At 49.9% G+C, this 19,426-nt stretch overlaps 1 protein-coding gene across 1 annotated transcript in view; it reads right to left on the bottom strand.

Annotated features, from left to right (window-relative positions):
- Positions 1 to 19,426, bottom strand: part of LOC138283610 (dynein axonemal heavy chain 11-like) — a 2,790,563-nt gene that overhangs the window by 2,223,845 nt on the left and 547,292 nt on the right. The gene's annotated exons all lie outside the window — the stretch shown is intronic.

Here is a 19,426-nt window from a genome sequence, read left to right on the forward strand (position 1 = left end):
ATTTGGTCTAGAATTTTTTTTCAAGTGTGACTTAACCTTTTCCAGCCTTATAGGCAACACACTTGACACTGTAATTTATTTTGGCTATTGCATTTCTTTCAGTAAAACCAATGTGTAAGCATTATTCTTTACAGGAGCTCCACAAGATGTTATTAAGCCCTTCTGTGACAACATTTGACCACTCCAAAACCATATTGGCTATCTGTGTAAATTGTCAAATTCAAATTCTCTGGCAAGCAGCAAGATTGTGTAAATGCAACTAACTCTGCCACTTGTACTGAAGTTACATTCAGCAAAATGATGTGTTCAAAGTCTCAGAAATGGAACACTGTGCATTGACAGCTCTCAATGCTCCATATTGATCTCTTAAACAAGAACCATCAACAAACAATGTTAGATCAACTATTTCTAAAACAGTTTCTCTTATGTATGGTCTTAGTATGGTATATAACTCAGAACCTTCAATGCTATAATGCTCCGGTTCATCGTCATTTTAATCATTTCCAATAATCTCCTTGTCTTCACAACTTCTGTCTGAAATAGGAAGCAGTGTTGCTGGTTTTCAAGAGTTACACATTTTTACTGACATATTTTCAGCCTCAAGGATGACTTGTTTATAACTAGTCACCCTACTGTTTGTCATAAGCAGAGTTCTCATTTGGGTCAACAGAATCTCCACTGAGTGTGGGACATATACAATTAAGGAATGACCCATCACTATTTCTTTCATGTGTTCAGTGGCAACACAAACAACCTGGAAGACTTACAGCTACTGAATCCAATACTGCTGATAGATATGCCACTGATTGCATCAACCCACCATGTTTCTGGGTAAGAATTGAAAATGACTTTTATGACAAAACAAAAAAGAAAATAGGTATCTTTAGAATTGTAATAACATTGACTTGGTATTGCTTCATACTTTTAATGATAATCAAAAGACAAAAAGTAATTCTATTGGAATTGGCTTCTATCTTCTGAGTTCAGAGGGACCATTCTGTATTATCTGAAGTCTATCCTCAATGCTTTTGCTTGGGTGTTCTTTGGCTGATAGCTTTTGGAGACCAAACTTGGCCTGTATGAGTCCTAAAGGTATTTACAATCATGCCAGAATTCATATGGACATGTTTGTCAAAAGAGTAAGGGCCTGACTATGAAGTTGGCGGTCCAACCGCACATCACCAATATGGCAGTGGGGAGGACGTCGCTAAGCTGAAGGCCTCCCCATTGCCATATTATGATGTTCCAGAGTGACTGGACGGCAGAGACAGTGCGACTGCATTTACTTGGACTCTAAGGGAGAGCTGAGGCCAATGCTTCCGCACTGCCCTAGCCATCAGAACAGTCCAAATGAGCAGTGTTGCCATTGCAGACAGTGTGCATTCCAACTCTGCTGACAGGGGGACCTCTGCACTGCTCATGACAAGGGCATTGGTGGTGCAGGAGCCCCCCTGAGGCCCAGTCTCTGCATTTCCGCTTGCCTTTTCATGGTGGTGTCGCAGCCATGAAAAGACCAGCGGAAAGGAAAGTTGTGATCAGAACGGGGTGCCGACATCGGCACTGCTGTGCTTGACTACGGATTTTCCTCACTGCCAACATGCCAGGATCCACGATTCTGGTGATGGCAGTGGTCATGTGGCAGGCCGACTGCCAGCATCATAGTCGGGCTGTTGGACCACCAAGGATGCAGAGGTCAGACCGCTACCCCTGGTACGGCGGTCCTAGGACCACCCTACTCGTAATCAGGGCCTAGGTCTTTTAACTCATTCAGCTGCTTCATTCCTTCTAATGAAGCATCAAACTTTTTATTTAACAATGCTTTGTGCAGCTCTGAATAATAAAAAAAAATAGTGAAAGATTCAAATTACTAGATGTAAGTCTGAAGTCCATTTCTATTTTTGTAGAGACATGGTCAGGATAGTGTACAAAAAAACAGTTGATCCCTTTCCTGTCATTTGCGCTAATGCCATCACATGCCCCCGCCCCACCCCTCAATCTTTCTATTTTCTCAGTTGCCGGGTGGGCATATTTAGTCTGCATATTCGATGGTAATGCCACGTTTCAATCCACCAGTTCACTGCAGGAATTAGGAGCATAAGGCTCCAAAAGATAATTTACTCATTGTTCATCTGCAATTGGAATTGGACTTGATTTAACACCATTCCCACAGTCCTGTGAGATAATCTCCCTACATTTTCAGGCTTCTTTTTTCAATGGGCAGCATCCCTCAGGGTAATTTATTTAAGGTAACTTTCCTGCCATTTTAGGATTGCTTTTATTTTTGCTCTTCTCCTTTTTAAAAGGGCAATCAGCTTTCCCCTTTTCAAAGAGTTGTAGAGGAAATGTCTTCTGATTAACCTTTTGATCTATTTGCTTGGGGGATTTAGGGGGTCATTACAACATTGGCGGTAAAAGGCGCTTACCGCCGTGCAGAAGACCACCAATACACCGCCGCGACCGCGGAATACCACCACAGCTATTATGACCCACATCTCGGAATCCACCGAAATTCAGACACCCACACAAGTCTGCCACACCAAAGGTCAGTGATAAACTGGTGAAAACAAAACCTCCACCTCCACGCCAACAGAAACACGCCCATGCTATTACGACCCACGAATCCACGCGCGGTCTTTCAACCGCGGTATTCCATTGGCGGTACACAATGCCGCGCTCAAAATACACACACATCTCCAAAACACCGCCACATTGGACAATTCCAAATACACACACCTGATACACATACACACACCACTCCCACACACCCAATACTATATAAAACACACACCCACATCACCCACAAACCCCTACGACCGAAAAATCACGAACGAAGGCCAGAGAGAGAGCACAGAATAGACAACCCCATCACACAGAGGCACACAACACCATCACCCACACAACATCCACGCACCAAACACCACACACCACTACACATCACCACACTCATCACCACATACACCACCCCACACATCACACACACCACCCCATGTCACGCCAAAGACACCCCCGCTTCTCCGAGGAGGAGCTCAGGGTTATGGTGGAGGAAATCATCCGGGTAGAGCCACAGCTATTTGGCTCACAGGTACAGCACACATCAATAGCCAGGAAGATGGAGCTATGGCGCAGAATAGTGCACAGGGTCAACGCCGTGGGACAGCACCCAAGAAATAGGGAGGATATCAGGAAGAGGTGGAACGACCTACGGGGGAAGGTGCGTTCAACGGTCTGCAGGCACAACATCGCGGTGCAGCAGACTGGCGGCGGACCCCCACCTCCTCCCCCACAACTAACAACATGGGAGGAGCAAGTCTTGACCATCATGCATCCAGAGGGCCTCGGAGGAGTCGGTGGAGGATGGGACACTGGTAAGTCAAATCTTAACTATCAGATCCCCCACCCTACCTGAATGCTATCACATACCCCCACCCTCACACCCTCCCCTATCACTCCAACTCCTCACTAATGTACTAATAACACAAACCACACATCCCAACACCAGGCCCTGCATGACACAACTAAGCATGGTCACCCCTCACTAAAGCATGCTCACTGCACATACCCAGAACAACCCCCTAACCATCATCACACAAGCCCCCACACAGGAATGCTTGCACTGGGGTACACAGACACCCACCCATTGCACACCATCACACACACACATGCAATAATCATGCTCTGATGCCCCTGCAGGAACCCGAAGGACCGTCACCACACCAGAGGGTCCAGACAACACCACTCCACCCCCAGAAGAGGCCCACAGTGACGATAGCAGCTCTGCCCTACTGGATCCTGATGACCAGCCCGGACCATCGTGGGCCTCGGGACAGTCGGTTCCCCTTGCACAGGCACAGCCCAACACTGACCTTCTACCCTCTGGTGACACCAGCACAGCACCCACCCAGCGGGACCAAACCTCCCTACCCAGGACAGGTCAATCAGCGGTGTGTCCACCACTACAGGGAACACAGGGTAACCCACCACCCCAACAACAACAGGGACCTGGGGGCAGTGGTAGTGGGCACACGGTCCAGGGGACGGAGGCACAGGAACACAGGGGAACTGGGAGGGCTGCTGTGCGACAGGGGGCGGACAGGCCAAGGGAACCCACTCTCCACGAGGCCCTCTCCTCCATCATGGGAGCCTACCACCACTCCCAGGAGACGATGGCGACGGTCCTGGCCAAGTTTCAGGAGACCCTGCGCCTGCAGGAGGAACAGTATTTGGGGTTCAGGGAGGAGCTCAGGACCATCAGCTCCGCCTTGGGCACCATCGTAGGGGTGCTGAAGGACATACAGAACACACGTGAGGGACACCATGGCACTCCAAGGGGCCCCTGACACTAGCCAGGACGATGAACTGCCCACCACCTCCGCCGGCGCTAGTGGACAGGACGCCCCGCCACAGGACCAACACACCAGCACCCCACCCCCTGCAGACAGACAACCACCACGCAAGCGGTCCCTGAGATCCAGGAACAGGACAGAGCAAGATGGCAAGACCCCCGCCAGGAAATAAGACCACCCTGTTTGTCCTCTCACTGTACCACCTTGTTACCCTGTCCATACTTAAACTGCCCCAGCTCCACTTCCTATGCCCAGATGGGCAGTGCATCTGTGAGACTAATAGACTGGACTCTGCCATGGACATTCCTACGCCATCACCCATCCTCTTTTTACAACCACCTCACATTTCTGAGCACTTCAATAAACACCCTTGAAACACAAAACAATCTTGAGTCAGTCTGTGATTTACTAACTATGTATTATCAATGACACTGTCATAATGCGTTTCCGATTGTAAGGCTAACATACCTATGTCACACATCACAAGTCCTTGAAGGATGCAAGCAGATGGCACGTTGGTAACCACACCTGTGAAACCGTAATGGAAAGGTACAACTCAGTTACCAAATAGTGTCTGAAATCGACAAACCGGATAGAGGTAGACGTGTGAAAGTTAATGTAATCTTAAACATGAAAATGTTCTCACCTGTGTGTCACTGAAAATATTGCTGTATGACTGACTCCCTGTTGTCGTTGTCTTCTTCCTCAGCTTCCTCCTCATCACTGTCCACAGGCTCCACAGGCTCCACAGCTGCAACAACACCGTCATCTGGATCATCCTCCTGCAGAAAAGGCACCTGTCGTCGCAAAGCCAAATTATGGAGCATGGAGCAGGCGATGATGATCTCGCACACCTTCTTCGGTGGGTAGAATAGGGATCCACCTGTCATATGGAGGCGCCTGAACCTGGCCTTCAGGAGGCCGAAGGTGCGTTCGATCACCCTCCTAGTCCACCCATGGGCCTCATTGTACCGTTCCTCTGCCCTGGTCCTGGGATTCCTCACTGGGGTCAATAGCCAGGAAAGGTTGGGGTAACCAGAGTCCCCCAATAGCCATACACGGTGCCTCTGGAGTTGACCCATCATATCAGGGATGCTGCTATTTCGCAGGATGTAGGCGTCATGCACTGAGCCAGGGAACATAGCATTTACCTGCGAGATGTACTGGTCTGCCAAACAGACCATCTGGACATTCATTGAATTATAACTCTTCCCGTTCCTGTACACCTGTTCACTCCTGTGGGTGGGGGACCAGAGCTACATGGGTCCCATCAATGGCACCTATGACGTTGGGGATATGTCCAAGGGCATAGAAGTAACCTTTCACTGTAGGCAAATCTGTCACCTCAGGGAAAATGATGTATCTCCGTACGTGTTTCAGCAGGGCAGACAGCATTCTGGACAACACGTTGGAAAACATAGGCTTGGACATCCCTGATGCCATGGCCACTGTTGTCTGAAAAGACCCACTTGCAAGGAAATGGAGCACTGACAGCACCTGCACGTCAGGGGGGATTCCTGTGGGATGGCGGATTGGTGACATCAGGTCTGGCTCCAACTGGGTACATAGTTCCTGGATTGTGGCACGGTCAAACCGGTAGGTGACGATGACATGTCACTCTTCCATTGTCAACAGGTCCACCAGCGGTCAGTACACCGGAGGATTCCGCCATCTTCTCAACTGTCCCAGCTGACGGTGCCTACGAAGGACAACAGCGAAGAATCAGTCATTATTCCTCCAGGTATGTACCCACAGTTACACAAAAGACTACACCACTCACAGAACCCTTCCTGTATGTGTGTTGAATGTAGGCCTAGCTATGTGTGACGCAGAGGTAAATTAAGCCATGTGGGCCCCTGAAATGGCGGCTGCCTGACCTCTAAACTGGGACAATGGGATTGTGGGGTAACTGCGCTGGCGTTGCACACCGTCGCGCAATGCTGCATTGGTTAACTTTGGACCCTATGGGTCCCAGGAGCCAATGAACAGGTGCGCCGGCAGCGATGATGCGCACCGCCTCAAACGTCACCGCCGCGGACGTCACCGCCATTTTCTGTCTGTTCAATCACTAGATACTTGACCTTCGATAGGAGAGGACCTACACTGCAAGTGCTGCTGTGACCTCGGTCTGAAAGCGACGATGGCTGCTGCGTCTGGGGAAAGGGCCCCTGCCTTCACTGCACAGGAGTTGGAGAAACTGGTAGACGGGGTCTTCCCCAGTACACGCTACTCTACGGTCCTCCAGACCAACAGGTTAGTACACAGGGAGCACGTGGTATGGGCTAGGCCTGGGTGGAGAGGGCTGGTTGGAAGAGGGAAGGGGGCAGAGTTCATAGTACATTAATGCATGGGAATGAATGGGCCACATGGCCAGAGTAGGGAGGGGGCCACTCACAACGACGGTGCAGTTGTTAATGACTGTTCCTCTTTCGTTGTGCATGTCATGTAGGTCAGCACCCACCAGAAGAGGGACATTTGGCGTGCCATCGCCAAGGAGGTCCGGACCCTAGGGGCCCACCAGAGACGGGGCACCCACTGCCGTAAGAGATGGGAGGACATTCGCCGCTGCAGCAAGAAGACGGCGGAGGCTCAGCTGGGGATGGCCTCCCACGTGGGAGGGGTGCCCGTCGCACCATGACCCCCCTGATGTTCCGGATCCTTGCGGTGGGCTACCCGGAGTTGGATGGGCGCTTGAGGGCATCACAGCAGACACAAGGGGGTGAGTACACTCTCATTCTGCGGAATTTGCACACAGTGGAGGTGTCTGGGTGGGGAGGTGGGCTGTGGGTGTCCGGTATGCCATGCACTAAAACTCTCTTTCTTCTGTCTCCCCCCTTTTTCTGCTCTCCCTGTCCTTTTGTACATCAGCATCATCAGGCGGAGGTACAGTGGCACCGGAGCACGAGGGAGCTGCATCCCACATGGCCATGGAGGGCCACACCACGGACTCTGAATGCACCAGCGGGACGGAGGGCGAGGGGAGCTTCACGTCGGGCACCGGATCACAAAGCAGCGACACAGACTTGTCCGCCGATGGGGGCTCCCTTGTGGTGGCGGCACCATCTGTGCACCCCACTTCTACAGGTACAGCCGCCACCTCCCCTACCAGCACCGCCCTCCCAGCAGCCCCTCAGCGTTCGCCCCGCGCCCGCTCACCCAGGAGGGTGGGCATCACCTTCGCCCCAGGCACCTCAGGCCCTGCCCCAGTCACCCCTGCTGCCCTCAGTGAGGAGGCCATTGACCTCCTCAGGTCACTCACTGTTGGACAGTCTACCATTGTGAATGCCATCCAGGGTGTAGAACGAGAGTTGCAACACGGTAATGCATTCCTGGAGGGCATTCATTCTGGTCAGGCTGTCCTTCAGCGAACCCTGCAATCTCTGGCCTCAACACTGATGGCAGCCATTGTCCCTGTGTCTAGCATCCCCCCTCCAACCTCCTCCACCCAGACCCAATCTCCTATACCCCAGCCCATCCCAAACACACCTATAGACCAGCATGCACACAAGTCAGCACACACAGGTAGCTCAAGCAAACATAGGCACCACACAACCCACAGGCACTCACGCAAGCTTCACCACGTACAGACACAGCAACATCCACTGCCTCCACTGTGTCCCCCTCCTCCTCTTCTCCCTCCTCCCTCCCAGTCTCGTCTACACACACACCTGCATGCACCACATCTACAGGCACCATGAATCGCACAAGGAGACCCAGCACCACAAGCCGCTCACCTGCACTCACCACCTCCACTCCCATTTACACGTCCCCTGTGTCCTCTCCCAGCGTGTCTGTGACGCCCCCTCCCAAAGTACACAAACGCCGGCAATCACTCACCCAACATCCATCCACCTCACGACAGCCTCCAGTACCTGCACCTGGCCCCCTCCAACTACCCATCCCAGTATTCGTCAGAAACTGTCCCTCTGTAAAGTTGACCTTTTTGCCCCCCCCCCTCCAATTCATCAGTCCCGTCGTAGCGCCTCAGCCAAAAAGCCTCCAATACCAGTGGTGCCTGTTCAAGGTTTCTGGAGTGCACCGGCCACCAGGGCAGGCAGTATGACCCGGAGCCAAGGCACTGGCAGCCCACCCCTTGTAAAGGCTCTAAAATTGGAGAGTAGACGACGGGACCGTGTGAAGACTCCTGGTGGGAAAACAACTCACATGGGTTCCAAGGGGATTGGAGAGTCAGCTGTGACTGCACCAAAGGTGGGGAAGGGCCAGAGGAAGTCTGCCCAGCCTATTGTGAGTGTCAAGGCGGAGAAGTGCGCCATCATTTCCGGCGGTCGAGACACAACAGCCAGCACCGTCGTCACTGGTCCAGAGACCGGCGCCGGAGTCATTGCCCAGGAGGGCACAAGTATCATCACTGGTCAGGAGACCACCGTCAGAGACATTGCCCAGGAGGGCACAAGTATTGTCACTGCTCAGGAGACCACCGCCAGAGTCATTGCCCAGGAGGGCACAAGTATCGTCACTGGTCAGGAGACCACCGCCGGAGTCACAGCCCAGGAGGGCCCCGGCTGCCACAGCCCAGGTGGGCTATGATGGAACGTCATGCCACACACCAATGCCCAGTGTAGGGAACATCATGCCACACACCAATGACCAGTGTAGGGAACCGCCATGGCGCTGAACAGGGCAAAGACCGCCATGGCACAGCACCACTGACCAGTCCTGAACCGCCATGGCAAAGCACCGCTGAACAGGGCAAAGACCGCCATGGCAAAGCACCGCTGAATAGGGCAAGAACCGGGTAGGAATGAATAGACCGCCACATCGGGCATCCTTATCCCATGTGCAGCTGGGACAGTGACAGGACAGGAACTTTCACGGGGAGACTCATCCAGTCTGGGCACCAGTCCCCCTCCAGAACCAGTGGAGACCTGCATCCACTCTGTCTGTCCTGCACAGGATGAAGCACTCTGGGCACCAGTCCCCCCCAGTACCAGTGGAGACCTGCATCTACTTGAGAGACTGTGGCTTTGCACTCCCCAGGATGGTGCAGTGGGCAAATCACCCACTGTAGAGACTTGAGAGACTGTGGCTTTGAACTCCCCAGGATGGCACAGTGGGCAAACCACCCACTGTAGAGACTTGAGAGACTGTGGCTTTGAACTCCCCAGGATGGCACAGTGGGCACCCCACCCACTGTAGAGACTTGAAAGACTGTGGCTTTGCACTCCCCAGGATGGCACAGTGGGCACCCCACCCACTATAGAGACTTGAGAGACTGTGGCTTTGCACTCCCCAGGATGGCACAGTGGGCACCCCACCCACTGTAGAGACTTGAAAGACTGTGGCTTTGCACTCCCCAGGATACATCAATGGGCATGGAGCCCCGTCGTGGATCTGGCTTTGCAGTCATCCGGTGAGGTGCCCCCCCTTCCCTTCCCCCTGAGGTGCCTGTAGTATTTCTATCTGATGCCCCGGCAGTGTTCTCTCCGATTGTGGTCAGGTATCCTTTGTGGGCCTCGCCCATGCATTTTTGGACTGTTGGTGCACGGACATTGTTGTGTACATATCTGCACTGCTTCTCGTACTGTATATAATTATGACTGGTTTTCATATATATCTGTATATTTTTGTATGACATGTATATTGCCACATTACAATGTTTGCCCGAATTTCGCTTTGTCATTTCATTCTTCTGGGGGATTGTAGGTTGTCACTGTGATTTTTGTGAATGCATTGGTGTGTATGTTGTATATTGGGAGGTTGGGGGTGGGGGTGGGGGTGTTTGGTGGGTGTCCCCCTAACTTTTGCCTCCCCCCTCCCCCATGTCGTAGGTGCAGTACTCACTGTTGTCTTCGGCGCCTACGTAGATGATGGTCGTAGAGGAGCAGAAACACAAGGGCAGGGAGTATTTGGAGTTCCGGGTCCATGGAGTCATCGTTCCTCGTGGGATGTGTTCAGGTGAGCGTTTTCCCATTGCCAAAGCTGTTTCCGCCGTGTTTTTATCCACGGTGAATCCGCCCCGGAAAAGGTGGCGGATTGGCGTGTTGTGATACTATGGGCGGTACATTGTGTTCCGTCTGTCTGTTGGCGGTGACCGCCGCGCTGCTTGTCTGTACCGCTGTGGCGGGCGGTGTGTTAAAGTGGCTGTCTTTGTTGGCGGCTCCCGCCAGGGTCATAATTCTCTTTTTTTGTCCGCCGGCCTGTTGGCGGTCTTACCGCCGCTTTAACACCGTCCGCCAGGGTTGTAATGACCACCTTAATCTCTATATACCTGGCCTACGAACCTGAGTGGTGCTCAGCTGATTTTTCTTGTCCACAAACCAATTCAAATATCCAACAAGTAACAACCGACTACAAACCTCTTCTTCCTCAGATTGACATATGCATGCTGCAGGAGTCCCATTTAGTGGCGGCGACTAGGAATCGGTTGAACGCTGGCTGGATCGGAGAGTACCACGAAGCGGCGTTTTCGTGCTATGCGAAAGGGGTGGCGATCCTGTTGCGGAGTGGGCTGCAGTGGCGCACTCAGAGGGTAATTGTGGACCCCAATGGCCGGTATGTCATGATGAGTGGCACCTCATTAGATACAACATGCAGACTTGTCTCGATTTATGGTCCTAATACCGATGACCCCAAATTTTTCAGGGAAGTGTGGAGGCTAATTGAGTCATTGGGGAATGGACCATTGATTTGGGGAGGGGATTTCAATGTGATCCTGGATTCGGTGGTGGTTCGCGAAAGCCTAGCCAGGGTGCAGCACGTTGCAGCTGCTAAGTCCCTGTCATCTGTAATGGCTGAGGGTGCTCTGGGCGAAGCACGGGACAGCCAGAGAGGGCACCTGTGTTAATTATGCTCATAACAGCTGGTCCCGCATTGATAGATGGCTGAGTACGAGGGACGTGGATCTCTGGACGCAGTCAGTTGAGCACATGGCCCGTACCCTGTCGGATCACTCGCCGGTCGAGTTGGTGCTGGCAGTGCCAGGGGGTCCTGGACATGCATTCACGTGGCTTTTAACGCATGGTGCACTACGAGACCAGCTGTTTCGGGAAGAAATTTGCGAGGCCATTATTCATTACTTTGCAGAGAACAGCGGTTCGGTGAATTCGGCAGCAACTTTCTAAGAGGCATTTAAGGTGGTAATTCGTGGTATATGCCTCTCTAAACAGCATGGTGTGCTGAAAATTCTGCGGCGGGATCTGGCGGACCTGGAGGCTAAGCTAATAGAAATGAAAAAACGCCTGGTTGTGGACTGGTCTGGGGATATACTGGCGGCGTTGAGAGGCACTGTGTCGCAATATGAGGAGGCAGCGCTGCGTGAGATCTGCTTTTTGGGAAAACATGCCAAGGCGAGGAGATATAGGGAGGGTGAGAGGGCGGGACGTACATTGGCAAACTTGTTGCATAAGCCATGGGCTAGTAACTACATTGTTGAATTGAGTAGCGCGTTTGGCGAGCGGGTGGGGGGAACAGATGGGATCATGCATGTTTTTACTGATTTTTTTATGGAACTGTATGCAGAGCCTTCTGAACTGGACACTGAGGCAGCACAGGACTACTTCTCCACAATTAGTTTGCTATGGTTCGATGAATCGCACAGGTCCTATCTTGTTGTTCCTTTTTCTGTGGCAGATGTAAAGCAGGTTGGATGGCCTAACCCCGTCCTTTTATAAGGAATATGCCGATATTCTAGCGCCACACCTTTTGGAGGTTTACTCAGAATCTCTGAGACCGGGGTTCTTCCTGCCTCACTTCGTGAAGCCTTGATTGTCACGATTCTAAAGCCTGGTGAGGATCCCTGCAGTTGCGACTCATATGAACCGCTCTCCTTGATCAATATAGATGATAAAATCTTGGCTAAGATGATAGCGGCACAATTACAGCCTTTGCTCCTGAAGCTGGTGTTACCGGATCAGTCTGGTTTTGTACCGGGCCGGTCTACGTCATATAATCTACATACGTACTTCGCTGTAGCGAGTACAATTGAAGCTGAGGATGATGCAGCGGCGGTATTTTTAGACGCCACCAAGGCTTTTGACTCTCTGGCATGGACATATATGTTCGCGTTATTAGCCAGAGTAGGAATGAGCGTGAGGTTTGTCCAATTGATTCACTTGCTGTATTCGGAGCCTTCTGCTCGGCTGCGAGTAAACGGAATTGTTTCTGTCTCCTTTCGGGTTGCCCGAGGAACTTGGCAGGGATGCCCTCTTTCTCTGTTGCTTTTCGCAATAGCGATGGAGCCACTGGCGGCGTTTCTGAGGCAGCATCATAATTATAGAGGGCTGGCCTTTCGCCAACGCTCAATATTAATATCCATGTATGCAGACGATATAGTTCTGTATGTTCGCGAGCCGCGGAATCATCTTGATGCTCTGCTGGATGAAATAGTGCAGTTTGGTGCCTTCTCCGGAATTACGATCAACTGGTCCAAGTCGGTGGTGATGCACCTCTCCGCAGGAACACCGCGATCTTCCTCCAAGTATCCTATTGGATGGGCCGATGGCCAGTTGCACTACCTGGGTGTCTGGCTGAGCAGAGAAGTGGAGATGCTCTGATCTGTAAATTATGGCAAGGCAATAGCGTGGCTGGAGGACAGGGTGGAGATGTGGTGCTCGCTGTCGCTCTTGCTTACTGGGCATGTTGCGATAGCTAAAATGATGGTTCTGCCCACATTTTTATACTTGTTTGAGAACTTACCTCTGGTTCTAACTGCAAGCTGGGGGCAGCCCAGACTTTCATGGGAAAAGCTGACACTCCCATCTAAATTGGGTGGTCTTGCTGATCCGGATTTAGAGCTCTACTACCACTGTGCACAGGCTCACTTTGCACATTTCTGGATCCATCCTGTTAGATATTTGCCGCATCTTGCGCCAGAAAGTGATGCAGTGTGGCCGGACGGGTTGTCCCGGGTGTTCGGGAACCCATCTCGTCCCAGGCCGCGTGGGGTGGACATGGTGGCCTGTACGGCTCGGGCCTGGACTGCATTGTTGTGCCGGGTTGGTATGCGTGAGCCATTTGCCCCATCGATGTTGGTGCTTGATGTTGCGGAAGGGCAGATGTTCCGGGATGCCTGGCTGCGCGAATTTCTCTGTGAATCGAACTTAACTACATTGGGAGACTGGTTTGCTGAGGGGCGGTTTCCTGCCTCGGAGATAGCGCTGGGGGACAGACAAGATACTGCGTTGAATCGGTTGATTGTGTTTCGCATTGGCGCGATGCTCTGTGCGCGCTTCCCGATGACATGTGTCAGGCTCTGGAGCTGGGAAACACCCGGAAGAACGAGTCCGGAACCACGAGGTTGTGAAAAACAAAAGTGAAACAACACTTTTGTTTTCCATGACTCCCTGGTTTCGGTACCTTAACCACGCATGTCTGAACAACGTACATGCGTGGTTAAGGTACAGAAGGTGAGTCGGAGTGGACACGGTGAAGGAGAATGTAAGTTGGGCTGGGACTGGGACTGTTTTGGAGGCAGGAGGGTGGGGGAATTGGGGGGATTAGGGTTTAGGGGGGCAGGGTTTAGGTTTTAGGGGCAGGGGTGGGGACTCAGGGTATTTTTAGTCTTGGGGGTGGGTTGGGGGGCTGGGATGGAAGCATGCTGGGTCGTGCATGCTGATTGGTAATGCCTTTACCAGGAATGCGTTTACAACGGTAAAATCATTGTAAACGCATTCATGGTAAAGGCATTAGTGTTTAGAACAAGGTCGTTGTTCCGACCTCATTGTTGAGCCACAGTGGTTTAGGCACCAGTGGTTCCGACATATAACCGCTGGAGCTGATATATCGAGCGCAATAACTGCGCAAACTTATTACTGAGAAAATGCTGTGCTCATATGATGATGCTGTCCCCCAATTATAGGCTGCGCCTTATCCATTTCAAATTACTGCATTGCTTGTATTATACCCCCCGTAGTTTGCATGGTATGGGTCTGCGTGCGGATGCTTGTTGCGCAAGATGTGGTGCCCCGGATGCAGATTTATTGCATCTAGAGTGGAGCTGTGCGGACGTGCGTGCTTACTAGATTGAGGTGCTGCAGATGATTGAGGAGATGACTAGTCTTTTCCTGCCCTTCACTCCTAAACTTGTGCTTCTTGGCTTTGTGGAGGAGATACCGTTAGCGCATAGGATGCTGGTGGGTCTACTGCTACTGTTGGCTAAGTGTAGAGTCACAATGTGCTGGGGACGTGGGCGGCCCCCCGTGGATCTGAATGGCTGCGGGATGCCTCGTTTTGGCAAGAACAACTAATGATTTATTGGGAGTTGATGCCTGAAGGATCTCGGCCTAAGGACGTATGGGCTCCACTGCGCTCTTTCTTGGAGTCCACTTATGAGACTGTAGACGGTGAGCTACACCTTGTCACGAATACCAAGGTTCAGAATCCTGTCTCTGGTATCCATGTGCCTTTGCAGATACACTGGGATGGATGACTGTATTGGCTTTCTGCGTCTTTGTTTATCCTTACCTTTCTTTATCTCTTACTGCTTGCTGTTGGTTGTGTTTTATAGCCCTTTGGATATATCCCAGATGATGTTCCTTGCCTTTATGATAGTAAACTTCTTAGCGAACCTGTTAGCGGCCGCAGAAAATTGATATGTTTGACTGGGTATAGGGGCAGCTTGCTCCATTTAATTGATATAGGATGTGCTGGTATATATATCTGTTCTTTGATTGTTGTGAAGGCATATGTAAGAAATAAGCTTTAGCCATTCTCCTGAGATGGGCTGGTTCTGTGATTTGTTAAACTTAATAAAAAGAAATTAAAGAAAAAAAAAAACATCAACCTCTTCTTCCTCGATTTCATCAATAAAAGCAATTAAGGGTATATTCAGAGAAGATTAGGAGTCCAGGGGAATATAAGCATTCACGATTACAAGAGAATTGTCTATACTTGGGGTTCCCAACCTTTTTACTTCTGTGCACCCCCACTGAATCATTATTGGAATCCAGGGACCACCCACTGAGTCATTACTGAAAGCTGGAGATCTAATCTGTTAATATTTTTTAATTTTCTAAACAGTCGCAGACCCCCAGAGAAGGCTTCGCGGACCCCCAGTGGTCCCCAAACCACAGGTTGGGAACCACTGGTCTATACCATAGCCAGGGATTTTACTAATTTTTATTCCTTGAATAAGGTTAGTTCTGCCAACAAAATTCTTGTGAAACCAGTTCTACCTATTACTTAAGAATGCTTCTACTCCTCAGACCACTCCCCCCGAAAGACTTCTCCTCAAAGGGATAGCTAAATAACTAAATGCATTGTAATTATCTCAATTAATATGAGCTGTCTGCCAGGTTTCCTGGATACAGAAAATATCCACCACCAGTTTTTTCAGAAATGTAAGTTTTTTCATAATTTTAGAAACCTGCTATATTCCAGCAAATTACTTTTAGGCTGGTATTAACTGTACAGCTGATTCATATTTCCCTGGGGACAATAATAGTGAAGAGTACCTGCAAGGCAATTCCATCTTTTATTCTCATCCTCAGCTTCTCTTGTTTCAAACTCTTCTTTTTTTATTATCTAAAATGGATAACTGTTAGACCTGTCAGCTCTTGACATGGCTTCCCCTATCTTTTTGGCTTCTGATCTCCTGTTTTATATCCTGTGTTGAATTTTGTTTTTGCTGGCTTTAGGACTCTGGGCACTTCACCACTGCTGACCAGTGCTAAAGTGCAAGTGCTCTCTGTCCAAATTATATTGGTAATTGGTATACCCAAGATTGGCCTATTTGACTTACCAGCAAGTCCCTAGTAAAGTGCACAGTGTATGCCCAGTGCCTGTTAATCAAATGCTACTAGTGGGCATGCAGCACTGATTTGTGGCACCCACATGATTTTCCCGGAAAACACGTCTCCAACCTGCCACTGCAGTATCTGTGTGTGCAGTTTTTACTGCCAGATCGACCTGGCAAGTGCATAAACCTACCCTTTTACTGAATGTACGTCACCCCTAAGATAGGCCCAAGGCAGCCCCATGGGCAGGGGGTAGTGTATTTAAAAGGTAGGATATGTACAGGTGTGTTTTACATGTCCTGATAGTGAAATACTGCTAAATTTGTTTTTCGCTATTGCAAGGCCTATCTCTCCCATAGATTAACCTGGAGATTGCCTTGAGAGATATTTTAAGCATAATTTCCCATTGGGAACAGATTGAGATACGTAAGTTTGAAAATACCACTTTTAGAACATGGGTATTTTCTTGCTTATTCATTCCGTGTCTCTACCAGGCTGTGGAATACACGTCTGGGTCAGGATGACAGCACAGCAAAGGGAGCTGAGGTGTGCCCTGCATATCCTGACGGGTCTTCCTGGGTTAGAGTGGTGGGAGGAGCTGACACTTGCACCTGAATAGGGCTGTGCCTGTCCTTACACAAAGCAGTCTCCAACGCCCTGGAACAAATCTGGGGCCAGAGCAGGAAAGGCAGGGTCTTGTGCAATACACAGACTTTCCTTTAGAAGTTTGCCAATTCCAAAGTACAGATATAACTACTGGACTTCTGAGACCACAACTTAAGAACACTTCTGGACTGAGGACATTCTGGCAGGAAGAAGAACTAGATTCCGTACGAGGGACTGACACTCTCCGTGTTGCTTTTGTGTGTTGGCTTGATGCTTGCTGTTTCTATCCTGGGAGTGAAAGGACTGGACTTTGCTATCTACATCCTGATTCCAAAGGGTCTCCAAGGGCTTGAACTGAGCTTGCCTCCTGTTGGAAGTCTCAGGGACACCAAAGACTTCAACTGCCAGCACCTGGGTTCTCTTGCTGAGAGACCTGACTCGCCAAGTGGTGCCAAATCCAGTCCCTGGGCCCTTGGGAGTGAGTTCTGGTGCAACCAAGAAGAAACCAAGTACATTGACTCCAGATAGACATCAGATCTGGCGCTGCACAGTGCCTCCAAAGTCCTGCCACAGCATGAGTCCTGATTGCCGTGTCCCCTACATCCAAGTTACCCACAGCATCTGTGGCCCCGTGTTGTGATTGCAACACCGCAATGTCAGTGCCTCGCGTCTTGACCTGCTGGATTCATCAACCTAGCCAGATCGTAAGGGCATCACATCCCCTGCAACCTTAAGGAACCAACACTTCACCTCCCCTGCCTCACAGTAAGGAACCAACGCCTCACCTCCCTGGTAGCAGTGAGGAACTGATGCCACACTGGCTCCAACAATGCCTTATCTTCCCGACTCCGTGCCACATTTTTGTTTCCTCATCGTTTTCAAAGGTACTGTGCCTGGTGTCTGTGCGACTCCGTGACTGGTCCGCACTCCCTTCCGAGTAGCGTCAGACTGTTGGGAACAACTCTGTCAAAGATGTTGTGATAGCCCTAGTTGGAGCTACTGTGTTTCTAAGCACTTTACTGAGATTTAATCTTTGCAAATTTGTATCTTTGCTTGTGTATGTTGCATTTTTGTGGTTTTCGTCTTGTTTTACTAGATAAATATTGTCTATTTTCCTAACATGGTGCAGAGTACTTTAATGGTGTTTTTTTACTGTGTTACTGTGTGTGTGTGTACAAATACTTTACATATTGCCTCTGATATAAGCCTGACTGCTTGTGCCAAGCTACCGAAGGGTAGAGCAGGAGTTATCTTACCTGTCTGGCTCCCTTAACCTGACTAGAGTGAGGGTCCCTACTTGGACAGGGTGCAAACCACTGCCAACTAGAGACCCCATTTCTAACAATAACTATCTACCACTTTCTCTGATGGATATTACCACATTTTTTGCATTCTCTCCCAACCCCTCCCTCTTTGTGCCAAATGATGCAATATGCTCATGTTCATCAGCCTTACCCTTTTTTAGAGGGTGATTATATTTTCTATCAGGCACAGACATAAAGGGGATAATATTAAAGGAATTTATGGTAATTTTGCAGAATTACATTTGCTACCACTTCAGAATTAAAAGTAACTATCGATCTTAACTGTAAAGCAAAAAAGGGCGAGTCCAAGGGAAATACCTCACCTTTAAACCCTGGAACTGCACCGCCTTATCCCAATCTATCTAGGCTTCCTGGCACTGACTTTGGTTTCCAGAATACCTGCAAACCTTTCTTTGACAATATGGAGAGTATTTTCAAAGACTTGTAGTATGTGATTTTTTCATATTTTAAAGATTTAGGTAATATAGTGCAAAAACTAGGTGACTCTCAGTGAATCAGTCAACATCCCTATTCCCAACAGTCTGTACAGGTTCTTCAGCCTCAGGTTCCTCAGCCACAGATGTCTGCGTCTAAGGCACTGGTTAAATCAACGGTATCTCGGGATCGCATTCCTCTAACCTTTTGAAAACGAGTGAGCTGTCGGCACAGTCCATGCCTGGGACAGATAACGAAGTTAGTATTCCCAGGCCCCACAGGGATACTACTAAAAGCCACACACCGTTGTTGCCTTTTTCCCCGCTAGGCTGCACCTGCCCCCAGAATGGACACCCTACATTACTGTTCTTAATGGGGTGCCTTCAGAGGAGGCCAATCCTATGGATGAATGGTTCAGCGTAAAACGTAAAGTTGCACACTGGTTTGCTGTGAAATCTGGCATAAGAAGCAATATTTTTTATGACATCCTCGTGATCACGAGGGCAAGATGGGTAGAGTCAGCCCCTAAACTAGTGCAAGTTATTGTCTAGTTGTGAATTTCAGAAGTCCTTGGCTGGTTTGTTCTCTACTCAGTCATTTGAACCATTTAATTCCAGGCCAAGCCACAATTTTTGCAGTTCCTCTGGCATGTTTCTATGGTCCGCCGCCCCTAGGAAGACAACCTAGTACCTTGTTTAGGCAGATCGCTTCCCTCCATTACAACTTTAAAACCCCATTAGTGGTTACAAATAGTTTTGCCCCATTGTCGGACCTAACTGAATGTGACTGACTTACCTTAAAACCTATTACACTTTTTCCAAGGGACACGTACCTACTCCGTGGAGCGTGTCCCCGTTAGAGTCTCCCCTATGTTTCACCAACATTTCATCCCCCCCAAGGGGAATATGTATCTTCTCTCTGAACGTTGCCAGTATTGAGAGGAAACTTGACAACAAGGACTGGTTTGACACTATAAGTAGTTTTGATGTGGTATGCTGTCAAGAAACGTGGGCTCAAAATTAATTCCATGTAAATGGTTATCATT

This window comes from Pleurodeles waltl, chromosome 3_1 (genome assembly GCF_031143425.1).
Source record: "Pleurodeles waltl isolate 20211129_DDA chromosome 3_1, aPleWal1.hap1.20221129, whole genome shotgun sequence".
Lineage (NCBI taxonomy): Eukaryota > Metazoa > Chordata > Amphibia > Caudata > Salamandridae > Pleurodeles > Pleurodeles waltl.